Here is a 21,169-nt window from a genome sequence, read left to right on the forward strand (position 1 = left end):
AATCATAACTAGTGGTGGATTACGAAGTTCTCAACATCCATACATCTGATTTAGAATCCCTAAAAATTACAATATTTTCTTTCCTTTATTATTGCTTGCATTTTAAAAACCTAAACCCCCCTTTCATTTAGTTTTTGTGTCAACTTTATTTTCCTTTTCTTTCTTTAGTTTTTGATAGTTTTGTTCAATTAGTGCAATTTGTGAAAGTACCCTCAATCCCCGGACTGAACGATCCCTGCTTATCCTATACTAACAATTGTCTTTTGCAGGGTAATTTTGTGCGCTTAATTCAGGCGTACCACTATTTTAGATTTTCTTGATGAGGAAAAAAGAAACTATGTGTAGCGTATGACATAGTAATTGTTATTTAGTTTGCATTTATAGATGTCAGCAAACTTTTCTCTTTGTATTGTATTTTCTACTTCTGTGCATTCACTTGTACATCTACACACTAGCAGATACCTGAATTTTAATATTGGCATAACCTCTCACTTTTCCTTTTGACAGAGCAAGTTGGGTAGAGGCCAACGCGAGAAGATGCAACAATATATGACAATAATTGGACCGAGGTAATTTATAAATCATATGGAACTTTAAGTGTTCCTTATTTAACATATCTTTAAATTCATCTAAGTTAAAATGATAATGATGTAGCCAATAGTGTAGCATGATTATTTCATATCATAAGTATGAAATAGTTTATGTGAATGAAAGTTCACTACTACAAAAAGGTCATCAGACGACGGTGATTTTCTGTTGTGTGATGACCAAACTAATCGTGGTCTAAACGAGTGTTGTGTGATTGAAAAATCAGACAACGGTGATTTCACCATTGTGTGACAATACTTTGCTCAACAGAATATCTGTTTCCATTGTGTGAATTCTGCGCAAGCATGTGTCTGGCATGGCATGCGCGGGGATGTGTCGGTACATTCAGACAACAGAAGAAAGAATTCACTGTTGTGTGAGATTCATAACACACAACAGATATAACTCATTCTTTGTTGTCTGAGATACATAACACACAACAGATATTACTCATTCTTTGTTGTCTGAGATTAATAACACACAACTGAAGTGAAATTATCTCCCTTGTCTGTTGATTACTCAGACAACGGAGATGATTTCATTTTTGTTGTGTGTTATGAATCTCACACAACAAAACAACTGAAGTGAAATTATCTCCCTTGTCTGTTGATTACTCAGACAACAGAGATGATTTCATTTCTGTTGTGTGTTATAATCTCACACAACAGAACTTTGTTTTCTTTTGTTGTTGGTTGTTAGTTCACACAACTACTCTATTTGATTGGCTATGGTGTGAATGTTGTAATCAAATTGGGTAACAAACTAGTGACTGTTGTAGGAAAAGCCTCAATTTTGAACTCTTTTACAATCAGACAACACATTGATTTGCATTGTGTTGTAAGACTAAATATTGGACAGTAATTACCACATAAAAAGTACTCAAATCCATATCATTCCATTACCATTTTTCAAACATCCATACATTCAAGTGACTAGGTAATGTACCAAACAATAAAGCATTCCTAGCTAGCTACACATGAATCAAAAGCTGATAAAATATCTTTTCGCTTCAACAAAACCTTCTTGTGCCATTTTATCAAGCAACCTGTGCACTATATATATTCTCATTTACATCACCTCCAAGCTTATTGTAAAGCTTCACGAGTTAGCATATATTGTAGCAGAAGAGCATGATACAGTACCAAAGGGGTTGGTTTTCCAGAGGAATGAAGAACAAGAGTATGTAAACCAAGAACAAGAGCCGATAACAAGAGTGCGATTTCAAGAGCTTTGGCATCCTTGAACGTAACAAACGCAGTCTTTGATTGCACAGGATCACTGCACATTGCACATTGCACACACAACCAACCAATTCAATATCAATATTAGCATCAAAATAAACCCAAGTCCAGATAAAAAGAACACAACATATTAGTATGCAATGAGGACATTAACAACTGTATGAATGACAATCACAGCATATAGATGAATAACTAGAACCCAAAGTCATCACGTTATGCAGTAAATCCATTGATACTAACACAAAAGAGGTGGTGAATTACAGCAAAGGCTACATATTCTCTCCTTATTCATTTTATACATCCACAAAAGAATCAGAATCCGAATGAAGTGAAGTTGCAACTTGAATTAAGTTGAACTTTTCTTGCAGTCTATATTAGTGTAGATTATGCAAGAAGTCATTATAAACCAGACTAGGTATAACCAAAATAAAAGCAAGATCGTCTATCAATAAAATGTTCATTGTGCCACTCAACCAATCCTATCTAATTTTTCTGAAGCAGATTGCAGTTTCTATAATTTCAAGTAAAATTGAATTCAGAATAATGAGAGTTCATGAAGTCAAATTCTCAAACTCATATCGTTTGCTCACCAATTACTCAATTGCAAACCCTAAAATCACTTCAAATCCAAACTGACCCACAAATTGAGCACATAACTTTCTAATTTAAGCCTTCAATTCACAAAACAATGTTTATATGAGAGATAGAACTTTCTAACCTTTTCAGTCAAAATAATGTCACTTCCTAGCTTTAGACTCAATGTCTCAGAATTTCCAGCCCTCTCCTTCCCTTGCAAGAAGATTGAACTTGAACTCCCATCACCTTGTAATCATATCTGCAATCATATAATACATAGTCAGAAAGACAATCTTAGAAACAAAGATTTAACAAATATATTCAACTCTGAACCTACTAAAAAAAACACTAATATCATTCTACAAAGCTAATCTAAAAGCACTAAATTTATATCAGTCTGCAAGGTAAGAAATACATGATATCTTTGTCATATGCCAATCATTTGGCAGCTGAAGTCAAGCTTCTAATCACAGTTGACAACTACAATTTGTCTCACAGTCAAAGCAGCTATACAAAACACTGCCAAAAATATATATACAAGATAACCCTCTTGTAAGTGAGGAAGCAGGACAATGCAAATGGAATGGTAAATAAAATAAAAACTAAAAACTAAACACTGGAAACTATGTTAGTACATTACTATATTAGTATACTAAATATCGAATTGTTAAGAAGGGTATGTTGAGACTTCAGACCAAGGAAACTATGTTGAGGAAATGATCATGAAAATAGTTTGAAGAAGTGACATTAGTTTTCAACATGTTAAACTCATGGTACAGCTTATCATTATAATCTCACAGATTACATATCTTAATAGTACCAAAGCAATACAAAATTATGTTAACATGAAAAACGAAAAATGCATATTGAACTGACCACAAGATGATCATACATTGCCACTAGAGAGTAGGGACTTTGATTCAAGTTAGTCATATGGGGAAAATACCTCTCCTTATGAACTTGGGAACATTAGATGGTACTCTTTCAATTATTTTTCCAACCCCCTAATTTGTTCTACACCTATAGCAATCCCAACAATATGGGTTGTAAACATTCCATGAAAAATGTAAGTCAGAAATCATTTCTCTCTCATTTGAACTATAATATCCAATTTCGTGAAAGTGACACATGCTCATATAATTGAAATAACAACTTATCTCACAAGAAAATTATACCTTTCCAGAGGATTATCCATAACAAGAATAGTCATCCCTGCACAGCAAACCAAATCACATCCATAGCTCACAATACTTATAAATATGAACAAGGAAACTCAAACTGATATACTGAGCCAAAACACTTAAAAAAGTCACTAAAAAAACTACCTTCCATAATAAACTAGCACAGAAATGACCTCAAACATATCTAAAACTTACCCATTATATTCAATGCACCAAGTAGAGTTACAAGAACTGCCGGAGCCTATACCTGCTTGAGTTCCAGAAAACAATACAAAGGCAATTAGTTGTTCCCAAATAAATGCTAATTACATCATTGCCAATAGGCCTTGAACTGTTCAAAGCACAAGATATCACTTTTTAAAGAAAGTATGAACTTTTTTCTCAAAGTGATATCTTGTGCTTTGAACGGTTTAAGAAAATATAAACTATCCATTAGAGAATCATATTACTATAGCCATACAATCATTATGCCAAAAGGGAGATTTCACATACTGCTTGTATAAACTTGAATCTCCAAACGGGTAGACCAGCATTCGCGGCAGTATCCTGAGCATAGTTTTCTATTTAGTTGATATTACTGATTTCAGAACTTTATATAATCAGTAATTTATATATTCGAGACCTCAAACATATATAAATTCCTCATCCAACACATCCAGCACTAAATCAAGTAAACCATGAATCAAAAACTCAAACAGTATTCACCACAAATAAGCTTACCTTAAACACAGCTGATCCCCGCAATTCCCAACCAACAACAAAGCTGCAGGAAAAATGAAATTAGGTAGAGACTATAGCAAACATTATGTTATGCTGCAGCTTAGAATATATTGATCTCACATCACAATAGCGAAGACAATAACGAACAAGAACAAAACAGATAACTCTAATGCATTTGTAAATGAAAAGAAAAAGTAGTAACCCGGCCTTAGCATCCATTCCACTATGAAATCCAAAATAAACAAATGACACAATTATCCATGGCATCTACCCCCAGTAAATAAGCACTACGCAGAATCCCTAACAACTGATATTATAACTAATGACATACTTCAAAAGTATAAACAGAAAGGCTAGTAAAAACATAAACAAAATGAAGAAATTATACCATGAAATTAGATTGCTAGTGAGGTAAATATGCAGTAACCCAACTTTAGATAACATAATTCTCGTACAAGTCAAGCTTTAGATAACCACTGTCTTTTCCTTGTTTTCTTCCTCACCAGAATTGTTTACCACTACCCTATTCAGGACCCCCCCCACCCCCCCCCCCCCCCCCCCCCCCCCAAAAAAAAAAAAAAAGGAAAGAAGAAATGCTTAATCACCACACAGAAAAAAAAAAGAAAAAGTACAATTATATTAGCATCAACCACTAAACCAGAACCAAAGTATTACAATTAAGGAGTTACAATAGCCCATGGGCAACGTATTAAAAAAGAGATTATACATACATTAGCCCGTCGACATGAAAAAGAAAAAAACTGTGCAATTTGGGAAACCAAATTAGTTAAATGGAGAAGAACAGAGGGGTTACCTGGAACCATAATTGCTCAAATACCTGCAAATTTCAAAGAAAACCAGTAACATGTCAACGACTGTTCTACTCTCAAATATCATCAATTCATCAAGTCTTATAAACAAGATACACAACTTTCAAAAATTGACACAAGAAAAGAATCTCATTCGGTTTTAACATTAAAAAAATCAATTATATTTGAAACGCACACAATTAAGGATTTTGAATGAACCCTCCAGCATACCATCTGATTCAGATCTAGATAGAGAACAAAGCCACCGCCAGTCAATGCTCTTAGATCGATCCTCGTTAGAGGCAACGGAGAGAGCTCGTACATCCTAGTGAAAGGAAACCGGCGAAAAATCATGAACCAGTACCCACAAGACGAAACATCTGCAGCTGCTCCATCATAGCCCTTATTAGAGAAAAGGCTTCAGTGTGTCTTCTTACCATCCAGTAGTAGTAGGCTTCAGTCCAAATTGAATGCATCTCCAGATCTCTAATATGAGAAAAGGCTTTAGTAATGTATACCTACAGCACTACAAATCCAAGCACATAATCAAAACAAAAAGACCTTGCTATCATTCAATCATTGCAAAACAAAACCTCCAAGAAAAGATAAATAAGTAATGACAATATGACCAACAGAAGAGAGAGAGAGAGAGAGAGAGAGAGAGAGAGAGAGAGAGAGAGTAAAGATCAACCATGTGCAAAGAAGAATCATTATTCATGTCTACCATGACGATCTCTATGAAGACACACCATTGAGTAGCAACCCCACTAAGAAGATGGAAGATAACATGAACGCCATCCACAAATGGATTCCAGAACATGACAAGTAAAAGATTAAGAAAGATGAAAGTCAGGCGGACTTACAACAGGATCAGAGGCATCATCTTGTTTACACAGGATCCAGGGGAAACTAGTGTTTAATCCCACAACCATTTGAGCTACCCAGTCAGTGTAGGCTTTACCTGGTGCACCAATTTCGTATTCCATGGGTCCATACTCATTTTCAATCTGTCAAAACAATGCACACTACTACAAAAAGTTAATCACACAACACCAATCACACAACGGAACAGAAATCATCTGTTGTGTGTTTAAGTAAAGTCTATTGTACAACGGTATTAGTGATGTTCTGTTGTGTGAATGTCAACAAAATGATAACTTTTTTATCATAACTACATTGCACAACGGAATTAAGTATTTTCCGTTGTCTGAGTCTTAGAAAATTTAGCAGCAGATTTCCCTCCACTCTGGAGTCTTGGTTGCCTCTTAAAATCTGAAATTTGGGCTACTAGGCACAATGGTGTTTAAGATTTCCGTTGTGTGATTGAAAACTAGGCGCCAAATTTTGAGGAAGCTTACTTGAATGTCGCAAGCTGTAGAAATTAGACAACAGATTTAAGCTATTCTGTTGTGTGAAGAAGGAACTTAGGCGGTAACATTTTGAGCCAAAATGTTGTAGGAGGCATGTTTCCCTCCATGTTTCCAAATTTTGATTTTATGTAGTGCACTCATACAACGGATGGTGAGCTTTCTGTTGTGGGAGTGACTTTGAGAATTTTTTTATGTTTAATTGTCATGCCACATCGTGTCCAAAAGAAATAAGAAAACAAAACAAAAGCTCTCAGACCTTCTCGACCCTCTCTCTCGACATACAGACTCTCAACCCTCAGAATAGCCTCTCGACCCTCTCTCTCGTCACTGTTCCTCATATTCACCAACTCCACCCCCAATTCTCTTTAGCTCTCCTTCGATCTACTCTTATCCTGCGTCTCTTCCCCCATGGACACCGTCACCGAGTCCCACATGGCCGTCTCCATGGCCGCCCTCGGCTGCATCGGCATCCTCCACTCCAACGCCGCCTCCTCCGACCAGGCCGCCATGGTCAGATCCGTCAAGGGCCGCCGCGTCCCCCTCCTTTCTGCCCCCGTCTTCATGTCCCGAGGAGACCGCATCCACAACGACGACGTTTTCAACCACGGCGCCAATCCCTACGTCCTCGTCACCGAGTCTGGCGCCCCCAACTCCAAGCTTTTGGGCTACATGGCGAGCCGCGATTGGGTGAAGCTGGCAGACAAGGAGGTCAAGATTTACGATTACATGGTCAGCTGTAAGGACATGGTTTTGCCTTGGAGCTCCGATTTGGGGAAGATTGAGGAGTTCATGGCGGAGAAAGGCCGTGACGTGGCGGCGATGGTGAGGGACGACGAGGTTGTCGACGTTGTGGGGAAGGAGGACGTGGAGCGGAACAAGGGGTACCCAAAGTTGGGGGTCGGGTCGTGGAAGGTCGGGGCGGCGATAGGGACGAGGGAGTCGGATAAGGAGAGATTGGAGGAGTTGGTGAAGGCTGGGATTGATGTGGTGGTTTTGGATAGCTCACAGGGAACTCCATTTATCAAATTGAGATGATCAAGTACATCAAGAAAATGTACTCAGATTTGGATGTGGTTGGTGGGAATGTGGTGACTGTGAGTCAGGCACATAATTTGATTCAGGCTGGTGTTGATGGGTTGAGGGTTGGGATGGGGTCTGGCTCCATTTGTACTACTCAAGAGGTTTACGCAGTCGGCAGGGGACAGGTATAAAGATGCATTCTGTTTGTTCCAGTATTGGTTTTGAGATGTGTAGAGTTTGATTAGACTGTTTAGATTATTAGTGGATGAACATTGGACCGAGGACTTGTCTAATTAATGGCATTTTCGCTCATTGGTGCTTGCTTTACTCTCTTGTTATGATATTTATGCCAGCATAGAACTTAACCAAAGGTTTGAAACCCTGCAGTGTGTAATTTATAGCACTATAATTCCATTCTTAACTTGTGAAGAAGTGTGGATCGTGTGATAGCTATGCCTTCTTGTACTGAAGGTTTTTTTTATGTTGGCAATATGTTTCAGGCAACTGCGGTTTACAAGGTTGCATCTGTTGCTTCACAAAGTGGTGTGCCTGTCATTGCTGATGGTGGAATTTCCAATTCTGGACACATTGTCAAGGCTTTAACCCTTGGGGCTTCTACTGTCATGATGGGAAGCTTCTTAGCTGGAAGCACTGAGGCTCCTGGGCTTATGAGTATCAGGTAATGCCTGAGATATGACAGGTTTACTGCTAAAGCAGATATACTGCTCTGTTCATGGTATGAATTGTTCGATTATGATCATTTGGATATGAAATTGTTATTGTTTTTGAAGAGTTTTGTTTATGTATTTGGTTTTGGTGTAAATTGTAGATGTGGATTTCGTACAAAGGGCAAAACTCGAAAGCTAGGGTTTTTGAGAAAGGTTCTGGAGCTTTGGACTTGGTTAATTGTTTAGTTTGAGTTCTTTTTTGTTTGTTACTGTATTAATTTTGTTGAATTTGGTTTTTGGTTGTGGTGGTGTAGATAGAATTTTTTATACTATAAGGGGTTCTTAGACCATATTACCTAGTTGGGAGTAGGTCTGCTAAGTAGAAGAAACGAACTCATGCTCTAGCCCAAGATTCCATAGCCTTATTAAGTCTGTTATTAGTGATTCATTTCAGATACAATGAACACTATAAAAACAGTACCTTGGGCATACCCTATAAGAAAGTGACTAGCTATGCTAAGAATGAAATAAAGAAAGATATTAAGTGTATAGGAACGATTGGTTGTTTCTTATTCCACTTAGTTTTAGCTTCACTTTCACTAAACATACTCTATTAAGTTCATCATCAATTTAGTATTTCTTCTGCTAGGTACCTATGTTCTGCTAATTGATCTATTTTGGCTTCTATTTGAACCTATGTACTCTTCTATGTTTGTTTCTATTTCTATTTATGGTCTGAAATGAAGTCTTACAGGACTTCCGATTTCCCCTTTGTACTTCTACAACGGAGGAGTCAAGGAGTTCCTTGCTACAATAAAGCAGTATGTGTTTATAGTGAGGTTTGTTACTTTTACCAATAATTGCTATATTTATTTTTTCTTTCCTTTTTTTGGTTTCTCTGTTGTCAGTGTGTTTTTGTGCTATACATGCAGTAGATCCATTTGTATAGAACTACAAATTGAAGTAATTTATACCAATGTGACAGTGTGTGTGTGTGTGTGTGTGAGAGAGAGAGAGAGAGAGAGAGAGAGAGAGAGAGAGGGTTATTTTAATTTTATTATTATTATTATTATTATTATTATTATTATTGTTTTAGTTGCTGGTATGTTCTGCCTTGTTGGACTTGCGTAGTTTTCCAAATTGACCAAATTTGGATGCATCTTGCAGATGAGTGTCTATCTAGAGGAACCAAGGAGGTCATGAAATGATGGTGGAATTTCCAATTCTGGACACATTGTCAAGGCTTTAACCCTTGGACACATTCTTAGCTGGAAGCACTGAGGCTCCTGGGGCTTATGAGTATCAGGTAATGCCTGAGATATGACAAGTTTACTGCTAAAGCAGATATACTGCCTACACCATCTTCTTTTCGTTGTTTCAGGCACTCGATATGTTCAGCAGAGAGCACAGTAGGCTTGCTTCTTTTCGTTGGATTCCTCTTCACCGGCGCCGAGTCCATCATTGAGGTAGACCTCAGATTCTTTCGTTTCTTCATGAATTTGGTGTGGGTCTTTTCTAAAATGGGTTTAATTACTTCTTTGAAGCATTGGAATTTAGGGATTTATTGATTCTTGAAATTTTGGACTTCTTCAATCTTTGGATTTTGTGAATCGGTGTTTGTGGTTGTTCATCTTGGCACTGCGTTTTGGTAATGCTTGTTGCTTTTAGGCATTCGTCTTGGCTGCTCATCATCTCGTTTACTGTTCAACGAAGGTATGCTAGCTTCTTTATCATCGATCTTTGTCATCTCAGGTTTTCTGGGTATTCTTTTTTTTTTCTCTTTGAATTTTTCTAGGTTTTGCAGATAGATGAAAATGTGCAGTATACCTATTTAACAACTGTTAGGCCTTATTCACTTTGTTCCTATCTGTTCATGAAAAGAGTGTTGCATGTTTATGTGCATATATTGCCATCGTATAGGAATTATATTGATACATTTTGTTTTTCCTTTTGCAGTAGTTGGAAAGGAGAGAATGTGAAAATGATGCAAAGACTCTTGTGAACTTTTACAAGGTAAGATTTGTTTGAGATATTATCTTTCATGCCAGTACTTTTGCTTGTATAATTTCTAATTTGTTTAAGACCTGTGACCAAGTATGCTTTTAATATTTTGTTCATGAAATTTCACATAATTGATTTATTCTTTTGCGTATCGGGAGCTTGACTTGATGTTTCTATGATGCAACGTATGTAACGGCCAATTGTTTTTTCATTGTTCTGCTACTTCTGCATATCAGGGTACTTCTATATGCTCATTGTTCTGCTACTGTAATGCTTAGGCTAACTGTTGGAAACAATGATACCATTCAGTACTTGTTAGGCTAACTGTTTTGTTTTTGGCTTGCATAAGAACACGGAAGTGAGCATACAGTACTAACTATGGTGGAACTAAATGAAATAAAGCTGGAAAGCAGTCTTGAAGATATTTTCATACATGAATGGTTTTGGAATGACGAGAGCTGATTCTTCTAAGAATGGTTGTGTTATCTTTGGACTTTTAAGTTAAACTGTTGCTTCTTCTCTTTGTTTGCTACAGAGCCATTTATGAACAAAATTGGGATCTGTTTGGGTTATGCTTATTGACACATTTCATCAAACAAATTAATTACAATTTTCTAAAATATTTTTGCTTACTCAGTTTTTATATAAATATTTTTAGATGAAACTTATGTAGAACTAGCATTATGCATATATTGAGGGATATAGGTTTATTAATTAGGTTAACCTTGCTAGCCTCATTCTCCCCCTCTAGATTAGATTCTATATATGTGTGTCTATAGTTTTCCGATACATATGTGTTTATAGGGGGTTACTTATTTGCTTTTCATCATTTGAGTATCTCTTTTATTTTTTACTTTATATTATGGGGGTTAGTTATTGCTGGCAATGCTTCTATCATAATGCTATCTGTGTGTGTGTGTCTCTTCTTGGGTACTTCTCATATTGGTCTCATATTTTTAACAGTGCGTAAGGGGTTCTGTTGTTCTCTTGGACAGTGATGGTGCAGCTGCATTAGTGCTAGCGAGTGGGAAGAAGGCACTTGAATGCAATAGTGGCAGCATGTGTATTTTTTGGAATAATGATATCGTATCAGCTTTTGCTATCTTTCATTGTAACTAGCTAGGATGCAGCAACCATCAAGCTAGTTAGAATGTCTTCTTTTTGGTTTTATGGTATGGATGGATACATGAATGCTATTGTGCATTATTTTTGTGCAAATATATTGTGCATTATTTTTGTGCAAATATTTCAGGTAAAGAACCAAATATAATTAAATAACAATCAATTATATTACGTAGTATGAATACACATATATCGTATCACACAACAAATTAATTTTAATCACACAACGATACCTGTAAAATTTTGTTGTCTCATTAATACTCGCACAACAGAACAAATAGATATCAGTTGTCCAATGTTAAATCACACAACGGTCCTTATAAAATTTTGTTGTCTCATTCTTACTCACATAACTGAACAAATAGGTATCGGTTGCCTAATGCTAAATCACACAACGGTCCCTATAAAATTTTGTTGTCTCATTAGTACTCACACAACAGGTTCCATATTTTTCTGTTGTATGATGAGTTAACCAACAACAGTATAGTATTACTTTCGTTGTCTGAGTGTCATTTATCTGTTGTGTGAGAAGTTAACCAACAACGGTCTCTACTTACTTCTGTCGTCTGACCACATCGACACAACAATTGAATGCGCCGCATCCAATTTCTGGCATTGGCGTGCGCAAAATTGGTGCAACGGATTTAAGCAGTGCGTTGTGTCTATGATATTCACACAACGGTGAAACACCGTTGTGTGAGTGTGCTCATCACACAACATCGAGATAGACGACAGACATGGTCCACATCACACAACAGATTTCCACCGTTGTGTGATGCAGTTTTTGTAGTAGTGATGATAGTAAAATATATTTCTCTCAGTTCCCTATTCATCTAGAGAAAATAAAGTAAAGAAAAAAAATGCAAGGGAAGTTTTATACCTGAAGATTGGATTGATTAGCGACCTGGGATAGATATATAACCGTAGACATCGAAATCTGAAATTATTTCTTCGACCAAACAATATTTGGTCTGCAACCCTTCAATCTCCAATTCGAAATTTCGAACAAGCTTGTTGGCTGCTTAGACCTTCTCGTCACAGAAAGCGGAACTCAGCACAACACGTCTCATTACAAAAGACAATATCTTACAAAAAAAAAAAAGCAAAGGAATTTGTTCCCGAAGGACTCACCTTTTTTATAAAGGAAGAAGTCCTGAGATAGCAGAATGGATATAATCTCTGAGCTCAAGGTGTCGAGCTATATGAACAACCAAATTCATATTCTTCCTTCTCTCAACAACACTTTCAACCCAAAAACCAAGCAATTTCAAACATTAAAGCCCTCATACACATGGGCTTTTATGGTTTTCCTTTCTAGGTTCCCCAAATAATGGAAGAAAATCACAAACCCAATACCAAAAATTTTCCCAGAAACCAAAAACAAGAACTGGGCTTTGTGATTGAATGAGAATAAAGCAAACCTGTAGGATAAATTCCTTTGAGGAAAATGATTGATATGATTGCCACCTCTAAGAACTCAACCGAAATCTGAGGGGTTTCATCTCTGCAATATTCAATTTGAATTATAAGTACAAAGAAATAAACCCAGTAAAACAAAGAAGAAAGAGAATTACTTGTAAGAGCAAGAGGTGCAGAAACTAACATTGATTGTGTTGCCGACGCCATATCAAAGTAGCCCAGGCCCAACTACGCCGCGTCCATGGCATGGTGGAAGAATTGGGAGCACTAAGGTTTGGGAAGTTGGGCCCAGAATGTTTCCGCCGTCCATATTGGCAACGCCACCAGCAGGAGCAGAAAAGAATTGAAATTAGACCCAAACAGCTCTAATCTCAATAGCCAGATTGAGTAGGCCTCTTTCCCACCGTCCTTCACCGGCGACGCCTTGTCGTTCAGCCTAAACTAGCTGAGCTTGGACGACGACTGACACGGAATGAATTTGCTGCTGCATGTAGAGGTCTTCGACGGCGACGACCAGAGGCTCGAGATCCCCCGAAACTAGTTGGAGAACGAGTCGAGTCGCAAAGTCCAATCTTGTTGGCCATCATTAAATGTTTGCAGATGACTAGACTTGATGGAAAGAGAGGTTCACGAAAGAGAGAGAGAGGACTGAGAGAGAGAGAGAGAGAGAGGCTAGGTTTCGTGGAGGCTATTGTAAAACTGATGTCTAGAGAGAGGGTTGAGAGGGTCGAGAAGCTAGCTAGCTAGGTTTTGTTTTCTTTGTTTTTTTCTTTTGGACACGATGTGGCATGGCAATTAAACCTAGCAAAAAATTTGAAGTTACTCACACAACAGAAACCTCACCAAACTGTCGTATGATGCACTACATAAATTCAAAATGTGGAAGCATGGAGGGAAACATGCCGCCTATAGCACTTTGGCTCAAAATGTTGCTGCCTATGTTTCTACTTCACACAACAGAATAGCTTGAATCTGTTGTCTGATGACCACAGCTTACATTAGGCGTATCTAGGGGAAGACATTCAAGCAAGCTTACTCAAACTTTGGTGCTTAGTTTTTCAATCACACAACGGAAATAATGAAACCCATTGTACCTAGTAGGCCAAATTTTAGCATTTCAAGAGCCAACCAAGACTCCGAAGTGGATGGAAATCTGCCGCTAAATTTTTTAACACTCAGACGACGGACAATACTGAATTCCGTTGTGCAATGTAGTTTTCATAAAAAAGTTATCACTTTGTTGACATTCACACAACAGAATATCCCTAATACCGTTGTGCAATCGAGCTTACTTAAACACACAACAGATGATTTCTGTTTTGTTGTGTGATTAACTTTTTGTAGTAGTGGTTAAAGTCTATCATCCTTACATGGTTGATTTGTTGTAAAATGAAAATGGAGTAATAGTTTTGTAGAAAGTGCTATCAAAAATAACCGTAACCAAGCTATATTGGAAACTATATAAAGTTAATTGAACTGAGTTTTATAGTAAGTCAAGTTGAAAAATGTCATTGAAATGAGTTTTCATAGTATGATATACTTCATAATCTAAGTGTAAAGGGTACAGCCATCTATCTTGATAATTGTTTGGGTTTTGCTTTATTCAGGAATATTCTGCACTTAGCTTAAATGAGATAATCCCGGTGCCTTACACTTAGAAAGCAGGGCTTGACAAAATAGAAAGTACCAACAGGTGAGAGCTGATAAACATGGCTGTGTCTGAAATCCTGACATGCCTTAACTGCATTGAAAATATCACAACAGATGAATAATGGAAAAATGTCTGTGTTGAGGTTCTTAACAAGACCCTTTCAGATGTTGAGTTCTGCTAGCAATGATACTTTAATGCATTTTCAGCTACCAAGGAGAATGTTCCAAAAGAGACTGGTCCATAGTTTTGAAACCCACCACACAGCTTGTGAGCCTCCTTTTACAACCAAAATTTTGTTTTTTTTGTTATGTTCTGGTGATATTAGAAGTAGAGCATGAACTTTATATTGTGTCCCTTCTCTTACCAATGCCCTCTCTAGTCTCTATATTGTCTCCAAATGAGAGTAGCATCATCGATCTAATTAAGTAGTCCCCTAAATAAGGTTGGGTTGGTTATAAGAAAATAACAAAAAGTGCTGCTCCCATGATTGATTTCGTACTCTTTGTTTATATATGAGCAACCATTTTTTATTCTTATATGGTATTCATTAACAGTTAAACTTAAATATGGTTAGTGGTGTTTGTCAATTATATTGTTTTTGTTTAACTGGTATTATGATTGAATCACTTGTCTCTTTGCTGCTAGACTTGCAATACTATTATCACCTTAACCCATATGTGGGGAATTGTAGTTATGGTTGATGTCCTCTGCAATCAAAAGGTTATGTTATAAGTTCAAATAACAAAGGTTAATTTTATTGCATGTCGTTTAACACATTTCTTTTGATGTATTTGTTTTTAATTTTTTTATACCAACTTGTTTTCTAAACTGCGGTTTGTGCTTGGTTGCATTGGTGATGTTGGATGAGCCTATTTTGATAATTATATTTGTAATACCCCGAAAAATCCAAATTAAATTCTGTGGATTTTTATAATTGATTTCTGGGTATTAGGAGCGAGTACGAAGCTTGGAAAAGTTGTGGAAGTAGTTCGAACGATTTTATTTTCGAAATCGAACGTTATTTAGGGGGGGTCTCAAAAAGTGACTTTTTATACGTATGGAATTTGGGAAAATTTCCTTCATGAAAGTTGTAGAGCTCGTCGATACGATCGCGTGCATATGTGGAACGCAATATTGGGAGTTCGTATGAATAAGTTATGAATATTTGAAAATTGAGATTTTTCTATAAATAGGTGGAAAACCTGATTTTTTCGGAAGGACGAAATTTTCTCAAAATTGCAACTTGGTCCCCCAAACTCTCCGTTCTCTCTCCTCCCTACGCGGCCGAACCGCTCGACCCGACCCGGAAATATCTCCGGCCTCCGGCGTCCTCCGGTCCGGGACCCGGCCCCGGCCCTTCCTGCACTCGCCTCGAGCCGCCCAGTGGCCTGGTGCCACTGTCTTGCTGCGCCGCTGCCCCCAAGCTTGGATCGAAGGAGCCACAGTCGAGCTCGATCGGACCCGGCCGGAAAACCTATTTTCCGGCATCACCTCGACCGATCCTTCCCATTTTCGTGATCTCCTCCTCCCCCTGATCATCCTCATATCCTCCTTGCTCGACGATTTTGAGTGTGGAGTGAAAGATCACGAGTTGAAGATTTCGACGTCCCTGATTCAATCTGGGATCTGATCAAACGCACGAGATTAATCCAAACTTCAAAGCTTCATCTAGGACGATCTAGGCCGAACCAGACTTAGCTCCAGGTATGAAAGTTGATCTCCCTTTCATTTTGAAGAAGTTTGTAGTTTACGACTTTTGCATCGGAGGTGGTTGACTGCCGCGTTGACCGCCGTGTTGACCACTCACTGACCACCGCTTGTAGCGGCGCGTCGGACCATATTTTGAGTTTATATTATCTGGACAATGATCTACACATCCATACGAGCGTTTTGATATATTACAAGGTTATTTTAGAAAAAGTTGATAAATAGTGGATTTACGTTTTAACGTTTTTACGTTTTATCTTCGGTTTACGATCTGTGAAGATCAGACCATCGGTTTTACTTCAAATTTTAATATGTTGATCGTATGACTATCCCGGTGACTTTGTGAGGTCACGGGCGAAGATCCGACCGTTGGATCTTCGTATAATTATGAAATAGTGATTCGGAAGGCGATTCGTGAGAATCCGACCGTCGGATTTTCATGAAATTTTGTGGAGATGTTTATAAGGACGATTCAAGAAGATCTGACCGTTAGATCTTCGTGATAATTTTGGAGGATGATCCTAAGGGCGATCCGTGAGGATCCGACCGTTTGATCATCATTTAATTTCGATCCGACGGTTGGATCGTCTTTATTTTCGAATCCGACCGTTGGATCATCTTTATTTTCGAATCCGACCGTTAGATCGTCTTTATTTTAGAATCCGACAGTTTGATCGTCTTTATTTTAGAATCTAACCGTTGGATCGTCGTTTAAGTTTATTTCGTGTTTCGTTTACTAATCAAAGACCATACTTGATTAGGTACTTGACGGTTTGAGTTGACGAGCGTTTGGAATGTCGTTATATTTGACTTTTTAGAAGACGCAGCTGGATTAGAGGTGAGTAAACCTCACGTGTTTCATATTTCGAACTGAATAAATTTAATTACTTTATTCTTGTCGTAATTGTGTGAAAATATTTATGGAATAAATATTTGTTTTAAATCATATGGACTTGATCAACTACGGTCCATAGGTAAGTAAAATGATTTTATTATACAAATGAATTTCACGGTTTTTATACTTGAACTATAGTTGGTATTAGTGGTCATTCCTGAGCGGATGATTACGTATATATATATTTACGTGAAATATATATGTTGATTGGCGTGTGATTGGTATGATGAAATGATTGAGAATTGATTGGATATTATTCAAGCTATTAATCTCCCATTTAATTGTTGAATAATGAAATGTTGATCATGTGATGCGAAAGCTATTTTATATGCCCAATTGTGAATATGCGGAAATTATTTTAAGAAGTAAAGATTTGTCTTGAAATAATATGTCTCTTTATATGGGTATACATACACATTTTTACAATCTAAAATTTATAAAGATTGTATGTTGTGAATTTGATTATGTCTGAAAAGTACAATTGTGAAGCCGGGTGATTACAACAACCCCGTGCTTAAGTGAATTACTGGTAAATGTGCTTTGTGGTGCTTCGTGGTTATGCTTCGTGGTTGTGCTTCGTGGTTGTTAAGCTGTGGGCCCTAGTCCCTTCAGATAGTGCACTATTATACTCTTAGGAAGGGTGCTTACTTTGAGTATACATGTCTTGGTTGTGTCCTTGGTATGCTGCGGCTTACCCGTACTTTGGGAATAGTACGTCGGTCCCTAGTACGTGGATTTATGATTTGATACCAGTCAACCTGGTTTTCCCGTGTTTTGGGTATAGTACATCGGACCCTAACACATGGAATTGTGATTTGTTACCAGTTAATCTGAAAATTCACTAAAAAGACTTATGTTATTTTGATCAAATATCTATCTATGATATATTTTGAATATGTGAAGGTGTTAGTGAAATTGATCAAATATCTATCTATGATATATTTTGAATATGTGAAGGTGTTAGTGAGAAGAAAATCAAGCATGTGTTGCTTTAATGTTATTTCACATATTAATGTTGCAATATTTGTTGGTTGAGTTTTAAAAGAGAGTACCGAAAATTACTTACTTTTATGTTTATGTGATTTTTGGAGTTACCTTGTGAGTGTGTTGATTGTTTACTTGAGTTATAATAATTGAAATTAAATCAATCAACAGTTCTTTCTTGTTTACTCATACGGGCTGTCAAGCTCACCTGGTTTGTGTTGTTGAAATCCCGATACACGATTCAAATTGTGTAGCGGGTAATCTCACAGGTCAGGAGAATCAGAGCAGTGATCGTGCGGTTTAGAGTCTTAGTATTAGATTTACAGCATTTGTTTTGTGAGGAGAATTGTACTCATTTGAGTTTCACAATTTGATTTGGTGAGAGTGTGCTGTAATAAGTAGCTTGAGGATTTGGTTTATGTAATATTAAGAGGTGTAAGGAGTGGTTGTTTCTGAGAGAAAAATTCAGAACGTTATTTGTATTGTTATTAGTCATGTTCCGGATTTGAATCCTTATTTCAAAATTCGGGGTGTGACAATATTAGCAGATAACAATTGGTTATATGATAGCTATGGCTAACAAGGTTTGTCTCAACATGATTCATTGAAATCAGAGGATTTAGCCATAGTACGACCCTGAGGATGACTCTGATGTTCAGATTGAGTGCAAAGATGTCTATAAGTCATTTGGTGAGAAGCAAATATTGAGAGGGTGTGAGCTTCAAGGTGAATCTAATATCAATATATACTATGTTTATTTGACTATGGCTTTTAGGAATGTTTATTGTTTCTTACTAAGAATTCTAGAGTTCTTTTTATATATATTTTTTTCCTTTCCAAAAGAACGGAATGAAAGCCATGGTTGGCTTTAAATTTGGAAATTGGCCACCATTCAAATTTTTGACTTCTAAGTTTCCTTAAATCTTGAACCATCACATGATTACCTTTTAATAAGTAGCTACATAACCCATGCTAGTGTTTTATCATCTTCGATCATAGTAGATATTGTAAGATCTCTTGGCCTAATTCAGTAGATTATAAATGTTCTGTTACATTTAGCTTAGTTGCCAAAACTGCATTTTCTCTTTTTACTTGGAAACAAACTTCAAATATGTTGTAGTTTTGAATCTCCGTCTCTTTATTTGAGACTTGACGATAAATTCATCTTCAAATGCAGTCAGCGATTCATTGGTGCGGTTAATAGAGTTCTAATAATTGGAAGCTACATATCTTTTGCTGCTCTTGTGGTAGCTCTCTCTCTCTCTCTGTACACACACACACACAGATATATATATATATATATATATATATATATCTGTGTGTGTGTAATGTCTATGTCTTTCCCACATCAGTTGTGCTTTATTTTATTAGGCTAGGCTACAATAATGATTGCCGATAACTATTTAATTGAGAGATTAGTATATATAAGTTTAATCTAAATTAATATGAATAATTTAAAATTTAAGTAAAAAAAAAAACTGCAGAAAATGAAGATTTAATTTACATTATATTGTTGCTTAATATGGTCAATTGTGTTGTTTATGTTTTGTTTATTTGATTTATTTTCACAACTTGGTTTACTTTGTCTATTGCTAGAACTAAGCTATAATGGTGATGGATAAGAGTTGGATTCAACTAGCCACTAGGGGGAAGCCAGAATATATTAAGGGTGTGAAAGAATTCATTGATTTTGCTGCTGCCCACATGAAGCCAGGGTCCAACCTAATCCAATGTCCGTGTTTAAATTGTAACAATTTTCGTTCTATACCTCTAGGCAAAGTTGAAGATCATTTATGTTCGTATGGAATGGTTATGCATTACGTTAAGTGGACAAAACATGGGAAAGAAGAGTCTGATGATGAATTGGAAAATGATGACATAATAGAAGAGGACAATGGAGAGGATGTTGAGGAAGATGTTGATGATGTAGTTGAAATGATACAAGAATATCAGGCTGGTGCTTTTGCTGATGATGGGGTGTCTCAAGAGCATTCTCATAGTAGAGAAGAAAGTAAGTTTAATTTAGTCGATTGATGGGGGATGCAGAGCAAGAGTTGTATCCTGGTTGTCGAAAGTTCACCAAATTATCATTTATTGTGAAGTTGCTTCACTTAAAGATAATGAACTCTTGTAGCAACAAGTTCTTTACAATGTTGCTAGAGTTATTAAAAGAGGCATTTCCTGATGGTAACACCTAGCCTATTTCTTATTACGCATCTAAGAAGATTATCCGAGACTTGGGTCTTCATTATGATAAGATCCATGTATGTAAAAATGATTGTGTTCTTTTCTGGGACGAGTATGCAAACAATCAGGAATGTCCAAAATGTCATGAACCTAGGTATGCGCCTAACAATGGCAAGAAGACAAAGACTCCCCAAAAGGTCCTGAGACACTTTCCATTAATTCCAAGGTTAAAGAGACTGTTTATATTAAAAAAAACAGCTCTTGATATGAGATGGCATAAGGATGGACGAATTAATGATGGGGACTTGAGACATCCTGCAGATTCTGAAGTTTGGAAGGATTTTGACTCAAAGCACGAGTCATTTTCTATGGATCCTCGCAATGTTAGACTGGGTTTATCAACTGATGGCTTCAATCCATATGAGAATATGAGCAGCTCTTATAGCATATGGCCCGTCTTTCTTGTCCTTTATAATCCACCACCATGGAAATGCATGAAGGATCCATTTTTCATTATGTCTTTGCTCATATCTGGACCAACGTCTCCAGGGAATGACATCGATGTGTTTCTTCAACCATTAATCAAGGAATTAAAAGAATTATGGGATGTTGGTGTTTCCTCATATGATGCTGAATCTGGATATATAGAACTTTTGTCTTCATGCAACATTATTATGGACAATGAACGACTTTCCAGCGTATGGGAATTTGTCTGGATGGAGTACCAAAGGAAAATTGGCCTAACCTACGTGCAATGATCAGACACCTCATCTGTGCTTGAAAAATTGGCAGAAAACAGTCTACTTTGATCATCGACTATGGTTGCCACGAAATCATGTGTTTCGAAGAAATTTGGCATTCAATGGCAAAGTAGAGAGGAAACTAAAGCCTCATTTGTTATCTGGAGATGATGTAGTTCAACAATTGGCTAATGTTTTGCAACCATGCTTTGGTAAGAACAGAAAACATGTTGGTAATTATTTGAATTGGACAAAACATAGTATTTTCTTTGAGCTAGCATATTGGCACA

At 37.0% G+C, this 21,169-nt stretch overlaps 1 long non-coding RNA gene and 1 pseudogene across 2 annotated transcripts; one reads left to right on the plus strand and one right to left on the minus strand.

Annotated features, from left to right (window-relative positions):
- Positions 1-1,776: 1,776 nt before the first annotated feature.
- On the minus strand, positions 1,777-4,250 carry LOC112200448. 2 transcript variants are annotated; one of them, XR_005810325.1, is made up of 4 exons: positions 4,079-4,250; positions 3,782-3,833; positions 3,581-3,617; positions 1,777-1,866 (listed from the first exon to the last, which is right to left on the minus strand). It is a non-coding gene; the product is annotated as an uncharacterized LOC112200448 (long non-coding RNA). The 2 variants fall into 2 exon arrangements; XR_002936312.2 differs by lacking the exon at positions 4,079-4,250 and having other exon boundaries at positions 3,782-3,841.
- Positions 4,251-6,477: 2,227 nt separating this feature from the next.
- On the plus strand, positions 6,478-10,186 carry LOC112198961 (annotated as a pseudogene).
- Positions 10,187-21,169: the final 10,983 nt, after the last annotated feature.

The sequence above is a fragment of the Rosa chinensis genome, chromosome 4 (assembly GCF_002994745.2).
Source record: "Rosa chinensis cultivar Old Blush chromosome 4, RchiOBHm-V2, whole genome shotgun sequence".
NCBI classification, from domain to species: domain Eukaryota; kingdom Viridiplantae; phylum Streptophyta; class Magnoliopsida; order Rosales; family Rosaceae; genus Rosa; species Rosa chinensis.